The sequence below is a fragment of the Ursus americanus genome, chromosome 5 (genome assembly GCF_024610735.1).
Source record: "Ursus americanus isolate L20-20 chromosome 5, mUrsAme1.1.p, whole genome shotgun sequence".
Lineage (NCBI taxonomy): Eukaryota > Metazoa > Chordata > Mammalia > Carnivora > Ursidae > Ursus > Ursus americanus.
Window position 1 is genome coordinate 88,086,322 of NC_142131.1, and position 14,610 is coordinate 88,100,931.

The following is a 14,610-nucleotide window of genomic DNA, read 5'->3' on the forward strand; positions in this document are numbered from 1 at the left end:
TCTGCATCTATTGAGAGAATCATTTGATTTTTGAAATTTTCTTTCTGGATAAAATCTAAGACACTGATAGATTTGCAAATGTTGAACCACCCTTGCATCCCAGGGATGAATCCCACTTGGTCATGATGGATAATCCTTTTAATGTACTGTTGGATTCTATTAGCCAGGATCTTGTTGAGGATTTTGGCGTCCATATTCATTAGGGAAATCAGTCTGTAATTCTCCTTTTTGATGAGGCCTTTGCCTGGTTTGGGGATCAAGGTAATATTGGCCTCATAGAATGAGTTTGGTAGCTTTCCTTCTGTTTCTATTTTTTGAAATAGCTTTAGGAGAATAGGTATTATTTCTTGTTTGAATGTTTGGTCGAATTCCCCAGGAAAACCATCCGGTCCTGGCGTTTTGTTTTTTGGAAGGTTTTTAATCACTGTTTCAATCTCTTCATAATTAATTGGTCTGTTTAAAAAATCAATTTCTTCCTGTTTCAATCTTGGTAGTTTATAGGTTTCCAGGAAGGCCTCCATCTCTTCCAGATTGCTTAATTTATTGGTATTAAGCTGTTGATAAAAGTTTCTAATAATCCTTCCTATTTCATTGGTGTTGGTTGTGACCTCTCCCTTTTCATTCATAATTTTATTAATCTGGGTCCTTTCTCTATTGTTTTGGATAAGTCTTGCCAGTGGCTTGTCAATTTTATTTATTCTTTCAAAGAACCAGCTTCTAGTTCTGTTGATCTGCTCTACTGTGCTCCTGGTTTTTTCTTTTTTTAATTTTTATTTATTTATTTATTTTGAAGTAAAGTTCGATGATTCATTAGTTGCGTATAACACCCAGTGCACCATACAATACGTGCCATCTTTACTACCCATCACCAGCCTATCCCATTCCCCCACCCTCCTCCCCTCTGAAGCCCTGAGTTTGATTCTCAGAGTCCATAGTCCCTTGTGCTTCATTCCCCCTTCTGATTACCCCCCTTTCTTTATCCCTTCCTTCTCCTACCAATCTTCCTAGTTCTTACCTTCCATAGATGAGAGAAATCATATGATAATTGTCTTTCTCTGCTTGACTTATTTCACTTAGCATTATCTCCTCCAGTGCCGTCCATGTTGCAGCAAATGTTGAGACATCATTCTTTTTCATTGATCTCTGCTCTAATCTTTTTTTTTTAAGATTTTATTAATTCAACAGAGATAGAGACAGCCAGTGAGAGAGGGAACACAAGCAGGGGGAGTGGGAGAGGAAGAAGCAGGCTCATAGCGGAAGAGCCTGATGTGGGGCTCGATCCCACAACACTGGGATCACGCCCTGAGCCGAAGGCAGACGCTCAACCGCTGTGCCACCCAGGTGCCCCCTCTGCTCTAATCTTGATCAACTGCTTTCTCCTGTTTGGATTAGGCCTGTTCCTCTGTTGCTGTTTCAGCTTCTTGAGGTGAGAATATAAAAACTGCATTTTAGATTTTTCTATTCTTTTAAGTGAGGCTTGGATGGCACTGTATTATTCTTAAAGGAAGTATTCAACAAGTGGATATGACAATTATAAATATATATGCCCCAACTGGGGAGCAGCTGAAGAAAGATCCCCTACTCTGCCATTTTTTCCCTCCCTGGATTTTCTCTGTTAACCAATTAATGTGTTTTCTGCTTCAGTAAATGGTTAAGTAGCTCCCATCAGACCAACCTTCCTGCATAACAATGTAATTTCAGACAAAACATAGCAACTAGCATTTCAAGACTTGAAAAAGGGAACAGACTTCAAAGTGCCCACCATACATGTAAATGATACTTTTTATCATACATTAGCTTCTATTTAGTTAATTTCTAATTAATTACCTTTTTTTGTTTTAGGTATGTCTCCTGTAACAGCCATGGTTTTTGTGGCTGTTTGATCTGTTTATTTTTACCTGCCTGACCAGCTTGATGTTAATTGGAATATCTGGTGCATTTACATTTAATGTAGCTGCCAATGTGTCTGGCTGTAAATATATTATCTTATTTCCTGCGGTCCATTTTCTTTCTCTTTATTTTGCTCATTTGCTCTCCTTTCCTGCTTTTTTTGGATTGACTGATTTTTTTTTAAGTTCTCCACTTCCAACTTTATTATTTAGAATTATACATTCTGTTTCTATTCTTTTCATTTTTATTCTTGAAATTGTAGTTTATGATCTTAACTAAATAAAGAATTAAGTTAACCAGAACTGTTAGTCATCCTGTCCTGGACGTCACTTCTTCCATTCCTAACTATATACTTTGTTATGTAGTACTTTAATTCCATCTTTTCTTAAACACCGCCAAATGCTATTAATATCATTGTTACCATCAGTGTTCATCTGTATTTGTAAAGTGAATCCTCATAAGGAGTAGCCTGATGGAGCTGTACATATGGATGCCTTCTTGTAACAACCATCCAGGGTAAACCCAGAACCTTCTCAGAGGCTGGAAGCTCTCCTGCTCCTTCCCAGCTCATACTTGGGGGCACCCACTTGCCTCTCCACTCTATGGAGAGAGGCCCTGCATGTGAGGGTCCCAGATATGAGCACTAGGCTGCAAAAAGGACATGGGGGAACCTTGAAAAGTGGATGAATGGGTAAAGAAGATGTGGTCTACATGCTTAGGGAAATATTGCAGCATAAGAAAAGAAAATCCTGCCACTTGCAACAACATGGATAGACCTGAAGGGCATTATGTAGAGTGAGATGTCACAAAGGCTAACTACTGTGCAATCTCATCTGAAAGTGGAATTGAAATACCCCAAGCCCATGAAAACAGGGACCAGAACAGTGGTACCAGAGGCAGGGGCAACAGTGGGAAAATGGGGAGATGTTCACCAAAGGGGACAAGCTTGTAGTTAGAAGAAAATAAATTAAGAAAGGGATTAAAGGATCAAGGAATTTTGACAAATATTAAAGGTACACAAAGCAGTTAAAAATTAAAAACAACAGGAATCCCTAACAAGAAAAGAAGACAAAAAATTAAAACAAGCAGGGGCGCCTGGGAGTCTCAGTTGCTAAGCGTCTGCCTTCGGCTCCGGGTGTGATCCCAGGGTCCTGGGATCGAGCCCCACATCGGGCTCCCTGCTCTGCTAGGAGCCTGCTTCTTCCTCTCCCACTCCCCCTGCTTGTGTTCCCTCTCTCGCTAGCTGTCTCTCTCTATCTGTCAAATAAATAAATAAAATATTTTTTTAAAAGAATTAAAACAATCATTTATTAATAAAATTTTCCTAAATTAAGAAAAGTTTCAATTTTCATGTAAAAATAACACCATATATCTACTCAGCCATGTCAACATACCAGCAAAAGACTGATGCATAAGGAGAAAAAAATCAGTTCTTACCAGACATCAAAGGCTTGGGCTATGAGAAAAAGAAGGACAGTAGGTGATATAGTCAGATGGGGGGGAAAAAAAAGCAAAGGACTTAGCCCAAAACAATGTTCTCTATACAAATATATATAGAGAGAGGATGTCTAAACAGGACACAGAGATTTGGGGGGGGGGAATAGTTTAAGAAAAACAAGTTGTGGGTATTAAGTCACTTACTTGTCAAACCAACCAGGAGAAATAACAAGACAGAATTTGGATGGTCTGGGCTTCAACCCAGTGAGAGGTAAAAGGATAGAACTTGGAGGATCTCTGTTCTAACCATATGAGTGAGAGATAAGAGCACAGAACGTGGAGGTTCTATGCCTTAACCACATGAATGCAGGTACAAATACTTTAAGATGTGATGAAGCTGATAGAGCTACCAAACCATTGGCAGTAAACATACTGAGTGGGATAATGAGTTATTTTATTTTCATAATGTTGTTTGTGTTCATGACAATGCTCTAAAATCCTTATGGGTAATCACTTTTCTTGTCCTTGAGAAATAACATTCTCAGTTTTCATTAATTATAGAGATTAAAATAAAGAGAAGGGAATGCAAAACTTTGCACCCTGATCTGAACTGGAATTTCATCCTGGCTACAGCCAATTTCTTATCCCTGGCTCTCAGGTTCTGGTCTTGAAATACAACTTTTGAGTAGGGAAACCAGGCCTTCAGGATAAATCCTGATTCCAGGTCATGGGCAGGAAGTGTATGATGAGCCTAAACTCATGCTCTGCCATATAAAAGGAAGCTAGCCAAGAGCTAGTGTGTGTTCAGGATACCAGGACCACCTGTAGTAGCAACCATGACACAAATATGTGTGATTGTGAACTTCAGTGATGATCATAAATTCAATGGAGTGAAGTTTATTAAATATGTTTAAAGCAATGGCTTAAAAGTAATATTTTAAAACTACTTGGCTCTTATTGGATGGTGAGAGGGAACCATCTCATTATCCCAAAACTTCTACAGAAATACAGCAAACATTGTCTTTTCTGTGTTAGAGCATTGCACAGGCAGGCAGATAATAGATGAGGGGTCTGACCCTTTAAAATGAATTTTAGTGACTCTGGTTTCTGGTTCAGCACATAAAGAGTTGGATGTCATCACTGCATCCTTAGAGCAAGAAAGAGATGAACAAACTGAAAATCAACAGCTTTTCCTAGGTCTTCAGAGACCTGAGGTCACAGGGAACACTGCTGCCCCAACCCTGAACTTGAGGTGAACCCAGAGACCTGGCTCCCTGCATTGGAAGACACACTGGGGCCAGCCCCACTAGCTGACATTCTGCTGGCCACTGGGCAAGTCTAATGTGGTAGATGAAGCTGTCAAGAGCCTGTGTTTACTTCTGGGAGTTCACCACGATTTCAGGGTGAAGATTAGAGAAGAGATTCCAATCCTTGTGGCAGAGCAAGGGGAAGGAGCCCATCTATGATGCAACTTAGGTTAGACTCTGACCTGATCGCCAGTCAAATAACCCCAAATCTTACACTAAAGGCCAACTGACCTCAGCTCAGCTTTGTTGATATATCATGTTCAGCTTTCAACAAAAATTACAAGGAACACTAAAGGCTAAAAACACAGTCTAAAAGATAAAACAAACATGAGAACAGACTCAGATATGGGAGAGATTTTGGAATAAAAGGACCAATGTAAAAAAAATATGATTGGGGGAAGGGTAAGATGGCAGTGAGTAGTAGGACCCCATGAACACAACTAGAAAACTATCAAATCATCCAAAATACCCTAGAAATTGACCTGAAGACTGGCCAAACAAACTCTACAACAAAAGGGAGAGAAGAGGCCATATTGAAGAAGGTAAGAATTGTGGAGATAGGGTTTGGGAGAGATATGATCATGGCTACTGTGGTGGAGAGGGAGCCATGGTCATGGAGAAGGGTGAGAGGCAGACTAACACACAAGAACAGATGGGGAAATTGAATCCCCATAGCAACTGGCTTGGAAAGACAGGGCCCAAATTTTGTGTTTTTTCAATAGTGGGGCTTAAAGCCTAGAGGTTTAAAGGTCAGTAGGCTTGGCTGAAATGGAGGCTGGAGGGCATTGCCCTGCTTCTGGAGAGAAGGCAGGCAAACAACCCAGGGGCAGACAGTGTGGAACCAGTGATCTGAAGAGCATATGGGGCACTAAGTGGGGAGGTTATTTTCTTATCCTGGAGCATGTCTCAGAGAGACAGTGTTTACAGAAAGACCCTTCCAGGAACAAAGGAACTGGTCAGTGCCACCCCCTTCACCCCCAGCATAAGCATAAGGCCACCTGTAGGAATGAGTACAGCACTGACACATACTACCTACATTGCTTACACCAAGCTCCAGCTCCCAGCACTCTGGTGGAACCCCCATACCCAATCTCCCTTGCCTCAGTCCCAGCATGCAGCCACTACCCCCAGAAGACCAGCCCAAACCCCTGCTCACACCACATCTAACCTGGCAAGTTTTGCAGAGCCTTAATTGAATGGTGGTGTTGACAGGTCTCATTTCACAAACAGACCAGAGTACGCCTAGTTTAAACACACCACATTCAGGCCAGGGATGAAACACTGCCCACAACAGGCAAAGACAGCCTCTACTGATGACTGAAATGAAGTATAAAGCAGCCAAGACAAAACAGAGCACACACAGCACACACTGGAGACACTCCTAGAAGTGCCAGGCCCTGGGAAATGGGACACTACACAGCAGGGCACTACAGGACTTCTTCTTCATGAGGCCATTACCTTCAAGAACAGGAGACATGGGTGACTTGTATAACACAGAGAAACAGGCACAGAGACTTAGACAAAATGAGAAGACAGGAATTTATCCCAATGAAAGAACAGAACAAGACCATTGCCAGAGATCTAAGAGAACCAGATATAAATAACATGCCTGACAGAAAATTTAAAGTAGTGATCACACAGATGCTTGCTGGACTTGAGAAAAGAGTGGAAGACATCCGTGAGACCCTTAACACAAGCAAGAAGTAGCATAGTAGAGATAAAGGGCTCTATAAATAAAATGAGAAACATGCTTGATGGAATGAACAGCAGGCTGGAAAATGCAGAGGAAGAAATTAGAGACCTAGAAGACAGAATAATGGAAAGTCATCAAGCTGAACAAAAGAGAGCAAAAGAATTATGTAAAATGAGGAAAACTTAGGGAATTCAGTGACTCCATCAAACATAGTAACATTTGTATTATAGCAGTCCCAGAAGAAGAAGAGAGAAAAGGGGGAAGAAATTTTATTTGAAGAAATAACAGCTGAAAACTTCCCTAATCTGAGGAGGGAAACAGAGGTCCTGACCTAGGAGGCATAGAGAACCCATAGCAAAATCACCAAAAGCAGACCCACACCAAGACATATTGTAATTAAATTAGCAAAATATAGTGATAAAAAAAGTAACAAGACAAAGGAAGACAGTTACATACAAGGGAAAACCCATAAGACTATCAGGCAATTTCTCAACAGAAACTTGACAAGTCAGAATGGAGTGGTATTATCTATTCAACATGCTGAATGGTAAAAATCTGAAGCCAAGGATATTCTGTCCAGCAAGGCTATCATTCAGAATACAAGGAGAGATAAAGAGTTTCACAAAAAACTAAAAGAATTCATTCCCATGAAACAGCCCTGCAATAAATATTAAAGAGTATTCTTTGAGTGGAAAGGAGAGACCAAAAGTGACAATATAAAGGCAGGAAACACAAAAGCAGTAAAAATATATATTTCTGTAAGTCAATCAAGGAACTCACAAAAAAGGATATAAAATATAATAACATATAACTAAAACATGGGGAGTGGAGGAGTAAAGAATGGGTTCAAACATAAATGACTGTCAACTTAATATAGACTGCTATATGCAGATGTTATACACAAACCTAATGATAACCATAATTAAAAAACCACTAATAAATATGTGAAGAATAAAGAGAAAGAAATCCAAATATATTTCTAAAGAAAACCAGCAAATTGTGAAAGAGGAAGACAAGATTAGGGAAAATCTTCAGAAACGATCACAAAACAAGAAATAAAATAGTAATAAATACATATTTATGAATAAGTACTTGGAATGTAAATGGACTAAATGCTCTAATCAAAAGACACAGGATATCAGAATGGATAAAAGAAACATGACCTATCTATATGCTGCCTACAAGAGACTCATTTGAGACCTAAAGAGACCTGCAGATTGAAAGTGAGGGGATGGAGAAACACTCATCATGCAAATGAATGTTAAAAGAAAACTGGGGTAACAATACTTATATTGGACAAAATAAAGACAGCAACAAAAGACAAAGAAGGACATTATATAATAATAAAGGGGACCATACAACAAGAATATCTAACAATTGTAAATATTTATGCTCCCAACTTGGAACCACCCACATATATAAAACAATAACAAACATAAAGGAACTCATTGATAAAAATATAAAAACAGTAGGGGACATTAACATCCCACTCACAGCAATGGATAGATCATTTAAACAGAAGATCAAAAGGAAAAAAGGGCTTTGAATGATACACAGGACCAGATGGACTCCATGGTTATATTCAGAACATTCCATCCTAAAGCAGCAGAATACACATTCTTTTCAAGTGCACATGGAATATTCTCCAGAGTAGATCATAAACTGGGTCACCAGTCAGGCCTCAACAAATACAAAAAGATTGAGATCATACCATGCATATCTTCAGACCATAACACAATGAAACTTGAAGTCAACCACAAGAAAAAATCTGGAAAGGCCACAAGTACATGGAGATTAAACAACATGCTACTAAACAATGAATGGGCTAACCAGAAATAATAATAAAAAAGAAATTAAAAAAACCACATGGAAACAAAGAACATGAAAACACAGTGGTCCAATACCTTTGGGATGCAGCAAAAGCAGTCCTAAGAGGGATATATATATCAATACAGGCTTACCTCAAGAATTGAGAAAAATCTCAAACAACCTAACTTGACACCTAAAGGAGCTGGAGAAAGAACAACAAACAAAGCCTAACGCAAGCAGAAGGAGGGAAATAATAAAGATGAGAGCAGAAATAAATGGTACAGAAACTAAAAACAAGAGCAATCGAACAGATCAATGAAACCAGAAGATGGTTCTTTGAAAAAAATCGATAGTATTAATAAACCTCTAGCCAGACACATCAAAAAGAAAAGAGAAAAGACCTAATAAGAGAGAAGAGATCACAACCAACACTACAGAAACATGATTATCAGAGAATATTATGAAAAATTATATGCCAAGGATTTGGACAATCTGGAAGAAATGGATAAATTCCTAGAAACATATATATTACCAAAACTGAAACAAGAAGAAACAGAAAATTTGAACAGACCAATAACTGGTAAAGAAATTGAATTGGTAATCAAAAAATCCCAACAAACAAAAGTCCAGGGCCAGATGGCTTCACAAGCGAATTCTACCAGACATTTAAAGAAGAGTTAATACCTAGTCTCCTCAAACTAATCCAAAACATAGAAAAGGAAGGAAAACTTCCAAATTCATTCTGAGGCCAGCATTATCCTGATACCAAAATCAGACAGACTCCAATAAATAAAGAGAACTACCAGCCAATATCCCTGATGAACACAGATACAAAAGTTCTTCATAAAATATTAACAAACCAAATCCAACAGTACATCAAAAGAATCATTCACCATGATCAAGTGAGATCTATTCCTGGGTCATAAAGGTGGCTCAACCTGTGCAAATCAATCAACAAGATACATCATATTAACAAAAGAAAGGATAAGAGCCACATGATCCTTTCAACAGATGAAGAAAAAGCATTTGACAAAGTACAACATTCACTCATGATAAAACCTCCCACAAAGTAGGGTTAGAGGGGACATACCTCAACATAATAAAGGCCATCTATGAAAAACCTAGAGCTAATATTATCTTAAATGGGCAAAAACTGAGAGCTTTCCCTCTATAGTCAGGAATGAGACAGGAATGTCCGCTCTCACCATTTATGTAACATAGTACTGGAACTTCTAGCCACAGCAGACTACAAAAAAGAAATAAAACTCATCCAAATCAACAAGTAAGAAGTAAAACTTTCACTATTTGCAAATGACATGATACTATATATAGAAAACCCAAACACTCCACCAAAAAACTGCTAGAACTGACAAATGAATTCAGTGAAGTCACAGGATACAAAATCAATCTGTAGCATTTCTATACACCAATAATGAAGCAGCAGAAAGAGAAATTAAGGACTCAATCCCATTTGCAATTACACAACACCATAAGATAGCTAGGAATAAACCTAACCAAAGAGGTAAAAGATCTGTACTCTGAGAACTATAAAACACTGATGAAAGAAATTGAAAAGGACACAAAGAAATGGAAAGACATTCCATGCTCATAGATTGGAAGAACAAATATTGTTAAAATGTCTATACTACCCAAAGTAATCTACATGTTTAATGCAATCCTTATCAAAATTCCAACAGCATTTTTCACAGAAATAGAACAAACAATCCTAAAATTTGCGTGAAACCACGAAAGAACCTGAACAGCCAAAGCAATCTTGAAAAAGAAAAGCAAAGCTGGAGGTATCGTAATTCCAGACATCAAATTGTATTTCAAAGCTGTAATGATCAAAACAGTATGGTACTAGTAAAAATATAGGCACATAGATCAATGCAACACAATAGAAAACCCAGAAATGAACCCACAACTCTATAGTCAACTAATCTTTGGCAAAGCAGGAAAGAATATCCAGTGGAAAAAAGACAGTATCTTCAAAAAATGGTGCTGGGAAAATTGGACAGCTACATGCAAAGAATGAAACTGGACCTCATTTTTACACCACACTCAAAAATAAATTCAAAAGGGACTAAAGACCTAGATGTGAGACCTGAAACCATGAAAATCCTAGTAGAGAACTCAGGCAGTAACCTCTTTGACATTGGCCATAGCAACTTCTTTCTAGATATGTGTCCTGAGGCAGCGGAAACAAAAGCAAAAATAAGCTATTGGGACTTCATCAAAGTAAAATGCTTCTGCACAGTGAAGGAAACAGTCAGCCAAACTAAAAAGCCTATGGAATGGGAGATGATATTTGCAAATGACATTTCTGATAAAGGGCTGCTATCCAAGATCTACAAAGAACTTAACAAACTCAACATCCAAAGAATGAATAATCCAATTTAAAAATGGGCAGAAAACATCAATAGACATATTTCAAATAAGACACACAGATGGCCAACAGACACATGAAAAGATGCTCAACATCACTTGGCATCAGGGAAATACAAATCAAAACTACAATGAGATACCATCTCACACCAGTCAGAATGGCTAAAATTAATAACACAGGAGACAACCATTGGTGAGCATGTGGACTGTTACACTGTTGGTGGGAATGCACCTGGTGCAGCCACTCTGGAAAACAGTATGGAGGTTCTTCAAGAGGTTAAAAACAGAACTATCCTACCATCCAGCCACTACACTACTAGGTATTTACCCAAATGATACAAAAACATGAATTCAAAGGGATACATGAACCCTGATGTTTATAGCAGAATTATCTACAAGAGCCAAATTATGGAAACAGACTGTGTCCACTGACGGATGAATGGATAAAAAAGATGTGGTACATAAGTATACAAACACTTGCATCTTTTTTTATGTTTAAATTTTAATTCCTGTTAATTAACATACAATGTACTATTAGTTTCAGGTGTGCAATATAGTGATTTAACACTGGGTACTCATCAAAACAAGTGCACTCCTTAATTCCCATCTCCTATTTAACCCATCCCTCCACCATCTCCCCTCTGGTAACCATCAGTTTGTTCTCTAGAGTTAAGAGTCTGTTTCTTGGTTTGTTTCTCTCTCTCTCTTTTCCTCCTATACTGATTTTTTGTGTTCCTTAAATTCCACATACGAGTGAAATCATATGGTGTTTGTCTTTCTCTGACAGACCTTTTTTGCTTAGCATAATCCTCTCTAGCTCCATCCACATCATTACAAAAGGCAAGATTTCATTCTTTTTTACGACTGAGTAATATTCCATTAAAGCGATGAAATAAAAAGAATTCACCAACCTGGAATTTTGCTTGCAGCAAAATTATCCTTTTAAATAAGGGATCAATAAGGACTTTCTCATATAAACAATAATTGAAGTAACCATTGCCATCACACCCACCTTGCAAGAAGTTTATAAGTTCTTCAGAGAGAAGGAAAATTATATAGGTCAGCAACTCAGATATACATAAATAAAGGAAGAACATTAGAGGAAAAATAGATGAAGGTAAAATAAGATCTTTTATTTCTCTTGTTCTAAATTGATCTAAGAGATAAAAGTTTGTTCACAATAATAGCAAAAATGTACTGGGTGATTATAGCTTATGGATGAATTAAATGGAGAGCCAAAATGTAATAAGTTTGATGGGAGAAAGGAATTGAGAATCTTCTGTTGTAAGAGATCTGTACTACCTGTGAAGAAGATTGTGTTATTTGAAAGTGTACTTAGATTAGCTGTAAAGGTGTATAGCAAACTCTAGCACAACTACTTTAAAAATCATTTAAAAAATCCTGTACTTGATATAGTAAGAGAGGAGGAAAAATGGCACCATATAAAATGCTTGTTTAAAACCAGAGAAGGCAGAAGAGTGGAGGACAAGTAGAAAACAAACAAAATGTAAAGAACAGGGCAATGAATAGAAAACAGTTACAAATATGATAGATATTAATCAAACTATATGAATAATCACCTTAAATGTGTATGGTCCAAATATACCATTTAAGACACAGGGACTATTGGATTGGATTAGAAACCAGGACCCAATTATAGACTGCCTATGGGATGTTCTCTTTCAATATAAAGACACAGATGGAAAGGATAGATTGATAGAGATAGACAGATAGATATAATATATAAAGGATAGATCAATGATAGATGATATATAGATGATAGATAGATGATAGATAGATAGATAGATGATAGATAGATAGATAGATAGATAGATAGATAGATAGATAGATACATATGAATAATAGACAGTAAAGGAATAGAAGAGACCAATTACTAGTAAGGAAATTAAATCAGTAATCAAAAACCTTGCAACACAGAAAACCCAGGACCAGATGGCTTAACTGGAGAATTCTACCAAACAATTAAAGAAGAACCAACACCAATCCTCCTCAAACTCTTCCCAAAAATTGAAGAGGAGGGAACACTCCCAAATCATTCTTGAGGCCAGCATCACCCTGATTCCAGTCCCAAAGTTTTTTTCCCCCTCAAAACTACAGAATAATACCCCCATGAACAAAATAGTAGCAAACTGAATTCAATAGCATATTAAAAGGGTTATATAACATGACCAAGAGGAATTTATTCATGGAATGCAAAAATAGTTCAGCATACAAAAATAAATCAAAGTAATAATGACATTAACAGAATGTTGGACAAAAGCCACATGATTATCTCAATTGGCGTGGAAAAGCTAGGAATAGAAGGGAACTGCATCAATAAAGGCCATGTCATAAACCCAAACAAACATCATACTTAATGGTGAAAGACTGAAAGCTGTTCATCTAAGATCAGGAACAAGAGAAAGATATCCACTTTTGCCACTTCTCTTCTAACCTTGTGCTGGAAGCCCTAGGGAAATTAGACTGGAAAGATTCCACAAAAAAACTTGTTAGAACTAATAAGTGAATCAGGAAAGTTGCAAGAGACTAAACCAACATACAAAAGCCATTCATGCTTATATACACTAATAATGAATAATCAAAAAGGAAGTTAACAAAACAATTCCATTTACAGTAGCATCAACAAGAATAAAATACTTCTTAGACTGGTGGTTGGGCCCTGTTTTAGCTATTGTTCAAATATATGTATGTATATTCTGGTGATTAATTAGAAATTAAAGGATACATGGGCACGGCTAAAAAAAGACCACCTCAAATTAACTGATACAAGGGGTGAAAAACTTGTACACTGAGAAGCACATAACATTGATGGCAGAAATTAAGTACCAATAAATGAAAAGGCATCCCATGCTCATGCACTGGATGACATAATAGGGTTAATTTGCCAATATGACCCAAAGCAATCTGCTGACTCAATGCAATCCCTATAAAAATCCCAATGATGTTTGTTACAGAAATTAAAAATTCATCCCCCAATTCATATTGAATCTCAAGTGACCGTGAAAAGCCAAAAACAATCCTGAAAAACAATAATAAAGATGGAGGTCTCACACTTCCTAAGTTCAAGACATATTATAAAGCTACAATAATCAAAAGGGTTTGGTACTACTGCAAAGATAGACAAATAGACCAATGGAATAAAATAGAGTCCAGAAACTAACACTTGTGTATTTGGTCAAGTAGTCTTCAAAAAGGGAGCCAAAACCCCTCAATGGGGAAAGGATAGTCTCTTCAACAAATGGTGCTGGGAGAATTGCATATCTGCATGCAGAAGAAGGAAGGTAGACCATTATCTTACACCATATGTAAAAATTAACTCAAAATGGAATAAAGACCTAAACATAAGACCTAAAATTATTAAAGTCCTGGAGGAACACATAGGAGAAAATCTGCTGTGATATTGCATTTGGCAATGCTTTCTTGGATATTACACTAAAAGTACATGTAACAAAAGCAAAAATAGACAAGGAGGGTCTACACCAAACTTAAAAACTGCATCAAAGGACATAATCAACAGAGTTAGCAACAAGGACATGGAAAAACACTCGACATCATTAGTTATTAGAGAAACACAGATTAAAGACAATGAGATGTCACCTCACACCCATTAGAACAGCTACTATCAAAAAACAGAAAATAATAAATGTTGGCCGTGATGTGGAGAAACTGAAACTCTCATGCACTGTTGGTGGGAATGTAAAATGGTGCAGCTGCTGTGGAGAACAGTATAGAGGCTCCTCAAAAAATCAGAAGTAGAACTACCTGAAGATCCAGTAATTCCACTTCAGTGTATATACTCCCCCCCCCAATTGAAAGCAGAGTCCTGAGGCGATGTCAGCACACTCACATTTGTAGCAGCAATATCCACAGTATTGGAGAGGTGGAAGCAACACGAATGTCCATCAGTGGATGAATGAACAGAGTGCAGTATAACCATTCAATGGAATGGTATTCAGCCTTGAAAAGGAAGGAAATCCTGACACACACTACAACATGGATGAATCTTGAGGACACTATGCTCAGTGAAAGAAGCTTGCCACAAAAGGACAAATACTGTAGGATTCCACT